The sequence below is a fragment of the Felis catus genome, chromosome C1 (genome assembly GCF_018350175.1).
Source record: "Felis catus isolate Fca126 chromosome C1, F.catus_Fca126_mat1.0, whole genome shotgun sequence".
Lineage (NCBI taxonomy): Eukaryota > Metazoa > Chordata > Mammalia > Carnivora > Felidae > Felis > Felis catus.
Window position 1 is genome coordinate 101420730 of NC_058375.1, and position 11955 is coordinate 101432684.

At 39.0% G+C, this 11955-nt stretch overlaps 1 long non-coding RNA gene across 1 annotated transcript; it reads left to right on the forward strand.

Moving 5' to 3' along the window:
* The first annotated feature begins 412 nt into the window (after window positions 1-412).
* LOC109503117 lies at window positions 413-11467 on the forward strand. The gene is made up of 3 exons (XR_002162018.3): window positions 413-600; window positions 5566-5630; window positions 11385-11467. It is a non-coding gene; the product is annotated as an uncharacterized LOC109503117 (long non-coding RNA).
* Window positions 11468-11955: the final 488 nt, after the last annotated feature.

Consider the following 11955-nt stretch of genomic DNA (forward strand, 5'->3'; position numbering starts at 1 on the left):
AGAGATATAGGGAGAAGCCATTTCTTGAGGCTTTGAAGAATCACTTAAACCATATTCAAGAAAATAAGTGGACAATAGACTTCTATTTCATTCATTTATGAGTGAATAAATGAATATGTGGATATGTGTGAATATGAAAAACTCACACCTTTATGAGTGTCTCCAATCTGCCAGACACTGTTCTAGGCTCCCAGGAAACCGCCGTGAATAAGGCTGACCAAGTCCCTGAAACCAAGAAGTTACATTCTAGTAAAAAGATGAAAAACAAAAAAACAAACATCAAGATATTTAATAGAAGGTAATGGTATGTATTATGAAAATAAAGCAATGACCTAGATAGAGAATGAGGTTATTTTAGACAGAATCGTCACAGAAGGACAATATAACACTGAGTGAAGTAGGGAGTAAGTCATGTAGATTCTGAGAAAAGAAAATTACAGGAAACGAGCATGTGCACAGCGCTGAGGGAAGCATATGCTTGGCAAGCTCGAGGAACAGCAAGGAGACCAGGACATTTGCAGCAGAGTGAACAATGGAGAAGCAGCAGATGAGGCCAGAAATACACTCAGGAGCAAAACCTGTAGAGCCTTAAAGATCACGGTAAGAACTCTGGATTGAATTCTATGTGGATTGGGAGGACTCTGAAAGGTTTTTAGCAGAAGACTGCACAATATATTCTGTGTTTTAGAAGAAAAATCCTGACTATTACGTGAAGGCTAAGTAGTGTGGGGCATGGGGTGGTGGGGTAACAGTGACAACACAGCATAATAGGAGCAGCTGGAAAAAAATAGCACTGATAATTTGCCTTTGGATTTAATACGATGGAGCTTATTGGTAGCCTTGACAAGAGCTGTTTCATCAGACTGGTAGAGACAAAAAGCTTTTTGTTCAGTCTTCTGCCCTCTACTTCTATCATGGGCCGGCTTTGAGATTCTAGTGGAATTCATTCATTCGGTATGGCATTTGGGAGGGGGGCAGGGGGGAATTACTCTGTGCCGAGGACCCACCTTCTTTTTAGAGATGTCATAGATTAATGAGGCACTGGTTCTTACTTATCACCAGCTAGGAAAGACAGACACATAAAATGATGAATTATAACTCAATATAGTAAATACATAATCTTCTTGTTGGAATGGAATTTATATAATAAGAGCTCAATCACTTCTCTTAATGAGTGTTTAACCCAGCGGAAAATGGTCAGAGGCTTAGAAAACACATCAAATGAGTTCTTTACTCCCTTAATTTGAATACAATATTTTCAAAAACAAGAACCTAAATTATTAAATGGCTTCCCATATAGTATTCTCACATCTGAAAATGGTTTTCTTGTTTTGCATTTATTGGATATTGTCCCAGCCCATTTACACAGGACATGTATGGGATGATTTTTTTTTTTTTTCACCTCCTGGAACAGAAAAGAAGGTAACGTAAAGGATGAAAGCAGGAAAGAACTTCTGCAGCAAGGACACTTACAAACCTAGGGAAGGGCGTTTATATCACCAAACCGCACAAGAGCCTAATAAACCAGGCAAATGAACATACCTGAGTGGCCACACCATAACCCCTTCAAATAAACACCCTGTGAATTACCTGAATGCTTTGTGTGTGCAAGGGTGTGTGTGTATGTGCATGTATGTGTGTTTGTGTGGCCATACAATTTAATAAGTGCAGCTGTGTTTATTCAACGATGCAACATTCCACATATACATAGAGCACACATGTTGCTGGAGATCACTCTTAGCTTCATTCTTGGAAACAGTATAAGTAGAAATATTGTAGAACCCATGAAAACCAATTCACACTGGCTTACATACACATAAATGCAAAGAGATGCTTAAAGTAAATTTACAGTTGAAATCACTGCTTTGAAACCTGAAACTATTGATTCAACTGAATAACTAGATGTAGTCCATTTAGAAGCACTTCTGAGAACAGTCACACACATGATTAAAAGGATTGGAAAGTCATATTTACATGAAAATGTTAAAAGAAACTGAGATCACATGACATGGAAAAGAACAAAGAGTGAGTGATAACTTACTGTTTTGAAATATATAAAAGTTATACTACAAAAAACAATAACCCACATTTTCTAAAAAATAAAATAGAAGAGCTACATACGAGAATTTCGTCTTGCAAAAGAAGCTTTGTCAAATACTGACCTGCACTGCAAAAATGAAGATTAAGAACTTATTTCCGTTCGACAGATTTTTCACATGTAAACAACTATAAAAGCAAGGAAATTCTCTTTAGGAACTTCTCCTCTTTTCTCAGAACCTTCTTTTTCTATCTTGCCCTGTGGTAAAGCATGAAGAATGTGGGATTTAATGACTCCTGTGGGAAAAAAAAGTCAGGGAAAAAGAGAGGGAACTGATAACTCCAAATGTACACCTGGAACTCTCATACATTGCTGGTGGAAGTACACAATGACACCAAAAGCTGAGAAAACTGTTTGGGTCATTATCAAGATAAACAGACATTTACTCTATGGCCCACCAATCCTACCCTTAGGCATGTTCTCAAAAGAGATGAAAATATATACCCACAAAAAGACATATGTGCTATAATGTTCACGGAAGTTTTACTTGTAGTGGATAAAAACTGGAAACAACCCAAATGTCCAAATGTCACAGTTGGGTAAACCAACTGTGATATTTTCACAGAACTAATCAGCAATAAAAAAATAATCTACTGATGCATGCAACAAGGATAAATCTCAAAAACATTTTTTAAGTGAAGGAAGGCAGATAAAAAATAGTATGCACTATACAATTTCGCTTTGTACAATTTCATTTATATTAAGTTCCAGAATAAGTAAAAGTGACCTACAGTGGTGAAAATCAGAATGGTGGTTTCCTATTAGACAGGGAGGGGGATTGATGGATAGGGAGCAAAAGATAACTTTTTGTGATGATTGGTTAAGCACACTGGAGTATACATTTGTCAAAGCATATCAAACTGTGTGCATTTTGTTTCATGTAAATTTTACCTCAATAAAAAAATACAATGATCAAAATTCTCCAATGACTTTTCATCTCACTGAGAATCAAATTAAACTTCCTTTACGTGGCCTCCAAGTCCTTCACTTTCTCTCAGCTCCTTCTGCCCCTTGCACATTCCTTTCCAACCTCAAAGGCCTCCTTATCATTTTTTGAACATGTGGGTGTGCTCCTGCCACAGACCTTACACTGTTTGTCCTTCTGCTAGAACTCTCCTCCCCTAGGGATCTATATAACCAGCTCCCTCATTTCATTCTGATCTGTGCTCAAGTATCACCTCATTAAATTTAAAAAAAAAATTTTTTTTTCAACGTTTTATTTTTATTTTTGGGACAGAGAGAGACAGAGCATGAACGGGCGAGGGGCAGAGAAAGGGGGAGACACAGAATCAGAAACAGGCTCCAGGCTCCGAGCCATCAGCCCAGAGCCCGACGCGGGGCTCGAACTCACGGACCGCGAGATCGTGACCTGGCTGAAGTCAGACGCTTAACCGACTGCGCCATCCAGGCGCCCCAAGTATCACCTCATTAGACGGTGTTTCCCCAACACCTTTGCTAAAATGGCAACAAGTTTCCCTAAGACATACGCATCTCATCACTCGTTATACCATCTCCTTTTTCTTCATAGTACCTATCAATCCCAGACATTATATAATTTATTCTTTTACTTTTTTGTCTTTCTCCCCTCTACAGAATGAAGAATTCTGCAGCCAAGACCTTTTTGTTATTCACTGATGCATTCCCCAGTGCCTAGGAAATGTCTGATACATAAACACTGAATAAATATTTGTTGAATGATTGGACAGACAAGCAGAGCTTAGATAAGTGACAGGGTAGAGGAGATGTAAACATCAGTGGGGAACAAACTAGATGTTCTACCTATCTATTGTTGCCTAACAAACCTCCCCAAAGTTTTGTTCAAATCTATCATTTGGGCAGGGCTCAGCAGGAACAGCCAGTATCTTTCATGTAGGGTCAGCCTTGGTAGGGCTGGAGTAAAAAGGATGCACTTTCAAGGAAGCTCATTCACATGTGGGCTGGGAGCTCAGCAACTTACAGGCATCTGTCTCTCTATATGGGCATAGTGGCTGAGTTCTAAGAGCAAGCAGCACAAGAGACAGAAAGTTGAAACATCACATCCACACCATGATATGTAAGTAGTTACAGAGCCCAGATTCAATGGGAGGCAATATAAACTTCACCTCTTGATAAGAGCTGAAGAATTTTAGGGTCATTTTTTATAACCACCACACAAGATGATCTTTAGGTATGTTCTACCACCCTTGGATTTATAAATCTGTGGCTTATTTCACTGTAGACCTTTTCAAAATTCATGTGAAGAGAAGTTGTTTAACACTAAACAAAGCCATGATACAATAATCACTAGCTATTATGTACTTGATATAGTGTGTTAAAATGTTTTATATACCAAATCTCAGTATTTTTAAATTTAACATTTAAATACTGTTTACCATATACCAGGCATTGTTCTTACTGCTTTAAAGATAAAACCTAATTTAGTCCATGCAATAATCCCATAAATTAAATGCTATTATTATCCCCATGCTATTGAGTGGAAAGCCTACACAAGGAGAGATTAAATACCTCGCAAAAGTCACACAGCCAATGAGAATGGAGCCAGATTTGAACATGCAGTCTGATCCCAGAGCCTGTACCCTTAAGCACAGTGTTATTCTATCTCTTGTAATCTACTCAGTAATCCTATAAGGTAAATACAATGGTTATCCCCATGTGACAGAAGAAAAAAAAAAAAAAACTGATGCTTTCAGCCATTATATCACCTTCCCAAGCAAGGTCTGTCTACTTACAATATTTTATACAATGTTTCTATCCTCATAACAATACTGCAAGATAGATGTGTCAAAACTGAGAATCAAATGTGAAGTCAGTTGCTCTAGGTCACATAGCTAGCAAGCATTAGAGCTGGGGTTCCAACTCAGGTGTATGTGGCCGCAAAACCATGCTGCACTGCCCCCATCTTCAGGGGCAGGGCAAGAAGGCAGGGGTGGAGCAGCTGATACTGGAAGAGAAGATCCCTCCCCACGCTAGGATTCCTGGTAAACCTCTGAGAGGGCTCAAACAGAGATGCCCAAAGATGACAAGAGTTCTATGGATTATTAAGAGAAGTTTCCTGGTTCTATTGTGAGATTATAAATGCCAGCTCCATATTTTTCTCTCTTCCTTTGAGAAGTAGTTTTACTTCCCTCTCTCATGCTAGGGCATGACCTGTTTTTCATTGCAGCCATCATCTTTAGCCCAACTGATAGAGGAAGAAGGTAAAGTGATGAAAGTCAACATCTACCCAGGGACCTCTTGTGGTTTAGTCAATTAATTGTTGGTCCTGTGGGGAGAGGGGAGTAGAAGAAGACTGAGGGGCAAAGGAAGAGATGAGAAAAAAAGAAATCAACTAATCTCCTGAACCTGTCAGGGTTCCTCTCAACTTTTCCTATGAAGATGTCCCCTGTGGCCCATTTAGAGCCATTTACCAAACCTTTTTCAGACTTCTTTGATTTTAACATCTGCTTTCCTCCTTCTTCCCTGCACAGTCCTATGCTTCCTGGATACATGGCAGTCAGCCTTTGATCTTGGTGCCTCTGGATAGCTGCATGCTGTAAGTTATCCCTCCTCAACCTCATTCTGGGTAATGATGAAATCTACATCCCTTCCTCCTTCACCCTCTTTATCACAAACCTCCCATCCAGTCTGACATGGGTTGGACCATCTCTCCCAGGGGGACTCACAGCACTCACTAATCCTTTACAGAGAAGAGGGACTTCAGGCTATTCACAGTCCCAGAGTCATTATGTTAATCGTATAAATCAACCATCCTGAAAAGTCAGAGAGGCCCCAAAGAAATTAGATTATCAGCAAATAAGTTTAGTATAATTTTCAAACACAATTAGGTTAGGTAGGGAAAGTCTCTGAGTTATTTGCATCATCACCATTATTATTGTTACATGATTTCTATCAACCTCAACTTTGCCATGATACTGATCTGAGTGTAGGAAGAGCTGGAAAATACTTTAAAGGCAAGCTAAGTGGGGAAGGCTAATGTAACAAGGTGGCTAAATTGCAGAAGCTTTTAAAAGAACACAATTATAAAAAAAAAGTACACAATTATATTCTTATAAATTATCATTATAAAATTACTCCAATTATCTATATTCCTAAGGATCCTTGCATAAGAGATAAGATAATTTTCAATAAACTTTAAAAACTGTTTTAATGTTTATTTTTTGTGAGAGATAGAGAGACAGAGAGAGAGAGAGAGAGAGAGAGAGAGAGAGAACGGGCAGGGGAGGGGCAGAGAGAGAGGGAGACAGAATCTGAAGCAGTCTCCAGACTCTGAGCTGTCAGAACAGAGCCCGACGTGGGGCTCAAATTCACGAACCATGAGATCATGACCTGAGCCAAAGTCAGACGCCTAACTGACTGAGCCATCCAGGAGCCCCTACAATAAACTTTTAAATGCAATTAAACATTTCTTCAGAAGATTCTCTCCAACAATTTTAATATTTCCAGGTGATAACTCCATCATAGAACATTTGTATTTGAATTATTCTTTAATGACAGTAAAGACATAGGTGAATGTTAGACCATTTCCTAGGCAAATAATCACAAATTCTGAGTAATGAAGATTTTATTGTACTACTTTTCTACCCTCTGAGGAAAACACAATTAATATGTAAAATGTTTCTTCTACTGAACAGGAATTGCTTCCTACATTAAAAAATTATCATTATTTTAAGTTCCCCAGAGGAAACCATGTCCTGGTACTGTTAATTCTTGATATCCCAGGAAATTTTTTATTTTGTGACTTTTCCATGGCCAATATACACTACTATTTACATTTTGGTCACAGACTCTCTCTACTCTACAGCATGTTTCTGGTAGTTATTCTCCACCTCCTAGCTGGTAGGAAAGCTGAGGGAAATATTCAATGTGGTATCAGACTGAACTAAACAACTGGAGTTTTAAGCATATCACTTTTTAATTATCTGGTATTTACGGGTGACCCATATCATCACCCCTTTATAGATAATTAAGATTAAGTTTTATTCTTCTACCACGTTAGAAGAGGGCCAGAGGAAAGTAAAGAACATTTTTCTGTGTATACAATGATTTATTAGTAACCAAAGAAGTAAAACACATGCACAATCTTGTATAAAAAATGGACAATAATAATAATAATAATGTGCTTTTGGGGGCACATGGGTGGCTCAGTCAGTTAAGTGTCCGACTTTGGCTTAGGTCATGATCTCACGGCTCATGAGCTCAAGCCCCACATCGGGCTCTGGGCTGACAGCTTGGAGCCTGGAGCCTGCTTTGAATTCTGTGTCTCCCTCTCTCTCTCTGCCCTTCCCCTGCTCATGCTCTCATGATCTCTCTCTCTCAAAAATTAATAAACATTAAAGAAATTTTAAATAATAAGGTTGTTTTGGCTGAAATACTCAAAATACAAAACAGCCATGGAAAGAAGAAAGTTGACTTTTAGATCCATGCTTTTTAAACTGTTCTGTGGCCACTAAATTGAGTGATGTTCCAACAACTAAACAGAACACAGGGAAGAGAAGGAAACTGAAACAGGAAGGACTAGGGAAGCCATTCAGAGACAGAGGTTCTTAACTGGATTGGGGGAGGGGGGGTGGGTGGTGAAGGATGAAGATGGCAGAAAGAAGGGAGAATATCTGTCCTAAGCAGTGGTGATGGGCACCTGCTCAGAGCAGACCTCCTCCCCACTGGCAGATGTTTTCAGACCTTCTTTGAAGCAATGAGCTACACTTGCAGAACCTGGGGTGGGCTGTCCTCATCCTACTCAGGCAGGGGTTCAACTTTGCTGACTCCATCATGTGCTCCTGATGGCGAAGGGCAAAGGCCCTGGGGTGCCTGTCTTTGAGCCTCATCCCTCTTCATGACTCCCTAGACAGAACTGTCAGTGGGGCGTTCCTGGCCATAAAAAATGATCCTCTTCCTGGGGACTAGATTATTTCACCTGGAAAACTCAAGCATTTCTTCCTGCAAGCATTTGTCAATGGGACAGGACCTACTGCTCTCCAGATTGGGGATAGCTCTCCCGTCTTCACTGCCTGGCCCCTAAAGTTCTGACATTCAGCTGCTGGGCATTACTGCGGTCTCTCCTCTTCCCTAACTGCCCATATCCCCAGCACTATGTGGTCTTTTAGAGCTTACAACCTCTGTACACAATTCTCTCTAAGAGGGTAGCCTCTGAGACAAATATTTCTCAACCTGCCTACTTCCAGTGAACCAATTAAACCTAACAGCTGGTGTTGACACAGCACTTACCTTCCAGGCCTTTTCCAGTGATAGACTCTAATCCTCTCCCAAGCTCTACACAGTAATAGGTATTAATACAATTCCTCTGAATACATTAAGAGGAAGATTGAGTCAAGGAACATGTAATGGTTTGCTGAATACTGCTTTGTTGATAAGTGGTTCATTCATTCAACATTCCCCCCCCCCAATTATGTTCTTGTCACTGTACTGTAAGGTATTTTCATATATATTAACTCATTTTTTCCCCAAATTTTCCCAATAAGAATCACTTGAGGCTCTTGTTAAACAAACAACTTCCCTGACCCCTGTCCTGGACATTCTCATTAAGGGATCTGCGATGAGACCCAGGAAGTTGTGTGCTTGTCCAGGTGATATTCTCTCTTTCTCTCTCCCTCCCTCCCTTAATGAATTATAACATCACAGACGATTATTATCATTAGGAAAGTTTGGAAGCACCATTTATTTCATTTAATTTTCACAGTCACCCTGGGTGATATTATTATGCACCTTTCTTGAAAAAGAAACATGAGACCAGTGTATCAATATAAAAGGCTGAGATATAAAATCAACTCTAACTCCCACAGACAAGAGGTAACAGTTGATTAATTTCTTATATTCCTTCCTTGGGTTTTCCCAAGCACACTTTCTCAGTTAAACAGTTTTTTAAAAAGCTATTCATCCAGGGTTTGAGCTATATACATAATTTCTGCCTAGACCTGTGCCATACACTGGTGCCACGAGAAATTCTTAGTAGAAATTGTAAAAATAGTAGAAATAGTATTTCTATTTTTCCTCGCCCTCAATCACTCGTGCTCTCTTCCTGTCACCATGGCCAATTTTAAGCTACCAAAGACTTAACAGCCAGCTTAAAAGATTCCTGAATATTTAACAGGCATGAACCAGCCCCAGCACACTGCTGTGTAAATCTGATCCCAGAAAAAAAATAATTCATTTTCCCCTGGATCTTCTATTGCTTCCTACTGGGTACCTTATTTACTAGTAGACAAAGATTACTGACTCCTCCCCAGACATGCTCTGTGATATCGCACCACTATGCCTTTCTTCATGATGGTCTATTTGCCAGGAGTCTCCTTCTTCCTCATCTCCTCAAGGCCTATTTCAAATGCTTCCTGTTTCCTGAATCTTCATAGCCCTTGATCTATAACTCTCTTATGAGACTTACAGCTTTCTATCTTACATTAGAGCTATTTTTCAACTTGTGTCCCATACAATTACTGGATAAAAGCTCTCTGTTTGCATCACCCCTGTATTCTGACAGCACTGAGATCAATGTCTGGTGCACAGCAAGCACTTAAAGCCACTTTGACAACATCTATCACATGCTTTCAATATAGCAGGCACTGTCCTAACCCATAGGAGAAGAAACTGAGCATTTGGAAGAATTGGAGACCTTAAATTGAGGTTCCATGGGGAAACTTCAGAGTCAAATGGTCCATGTAAGTTGACTACTAACCGAACCCAATATATTTGGAAGTTGTAGACAGCTTCCACCCAAGACCATTGGAACAATTAGTCCAGTCAGCAAAAAATTTTTTATAAAGGACCAAATAGTAAATTTTGTAAGCTCTTTTGGTCCAGAGGGTCTCTAACAGAATGGTTCAACTCTGCCACTGTAGTGCAAACATTGTTATAGGCTACAAATAAACAAAATGAGCATGGCTGTGTGCCAATAAAACTTTATTTATAAACACAGACAGCAAGCAAGATTTGGCCCACAGGTTGTAATCTGTAAACTGCTGGTCTAGACACTTGAAAGCTCTGATTTCCAAACAGTCATGTGAATGTTTTTGTTCACATTCCTTTGGGTGTTATCATTCCTTTTTACTAGTTTCTAATAGCCCATCGTGATTTTCTTATTAATAAACTTGGTTAAGTCTAGGCTTTATTAGAGATAATCATTAGTCTAATTATAATTTAGCTAATTTGGGTATTTGTAGTGCAGCCAATCTGTTAAAACAGTATAAAGACATGTTACACTGACTTTGCCAGTAATGATACAACTTATAGATAATATATAAATGAAGTAAAATGTCCTTGCAATAGAAGATGATACAGATATCATCAGGATGCAACTATTACTGCTGTCATGATAACATCTAGAGATAATATACTGAAGTTCCACTGAGGTTAACTGTATCTCATAAAGTACCTGAGTTCCTTTTCCTATGGTGAAATCAGCATCTTCAATGCCAACACAGAACCAAGACTAATTGTTCTGCAGCACTTGTAGATCATTTCTAGTGTATAATTCCCTAACACCCTAAATGTTTCCTACAAGAAGTCTGTATGGATAAAACTCTTCCCAAGAAAATAAACAGTAATTGGTAAAACAGACTCCAAAGGTTAATGATCTTACCGTAGAAGCTGAAAAACTTGATACGGTCATCAAAAATGAGTTCCTTACTTTGGCTGCCGTGGTAAATAACATAGCTCTTACCCTGGATATACAAGTAACCTTTTTAAACTCCTTTGCCCAAGTAACTATGGAAAAGAAAATAGCCTTAGATTTTCTTCTGGAAAATCAGGGGAAATCTTCCCCCTTTCTAATACTTCATATTGTTACCTGGATTAACAACATGGGCAATCTATATCTAAGCTAAAATAAAAGGTGGGGTGCCTGGGTGGCTCAGTCGGTTGAGCAGCCAACTCTTGATTTCAGCTTAGGTCATGATCCCAGGGCCATGGGATTGAGCCCCATGTCAGGCTCCGCACTGAGTGTGGAACCTGTTTTGGATTCTCTGTCTCTCTCTCCCTCCCTCTCTCTTTCTCTCTCTCTCTCTCTCTCTGTCCCTCTCCCCCACTCACACTCTGTCTCTCTCTCTAAAATAAAAAATAAAATAAAATAAAATAAAATAAAATAAAATAAAATAAAAGGCAACCTGGCCATCTAGGGAAGACCTGAAGAGTCAATGGGATTGTTTTTTTGGTCAAACCTGAGAAGTCATGTTTATTATTTAAATTGACTATTGGTTCCTTCTTATAATACTTTAATTATATTTGTCACACAAATTGTTTAATATGTTTTCAAGTCTTAAATGTTTCCATGCAGCCACTTTTCCAGCAGATGACTGACCAAATAACAACAACAACAACAAAAAAATGAGCGCAAGATAAAATCATGCTTGTCAACACTCAACTGAAATTCAGATATCTACAAACAAAACCTCATCTTCAAAGAGATAGTGGAAATATGAAGAATGCTTATGTCATTCTTGAAGCTTTAGCTAGAAGAGAACCTAAAGGAAGATTGAAAAAAAAATTAATTTCCATACTCCTAGAAGACCAATTGTTCTTACAGCAAGGATGGAAGTAGACACCACAATCAGTTTTAAACCTGCTTAATCAATAAATAAGAATTCTGTAGCTATGGAGCCATCAGAATTGGTTTCAAACGTATTTACTCAAATCAAAGTCAACTTGTCTTTGTGAACACACTTCTGTAAGCCAACCAATTACTGAAAACTACCTGCTCCTGAAGGTCAGCCGATCAGGAATGGGCTCATTCCAGTGACCTGCTTCTGGAAGTATACAATCAATAAGTCTTCCCCACATAATCACACTTCAACCATTGATAATAACTTATTTACAACTCTGAACTTCCATCAATCTCTGAACTCCAT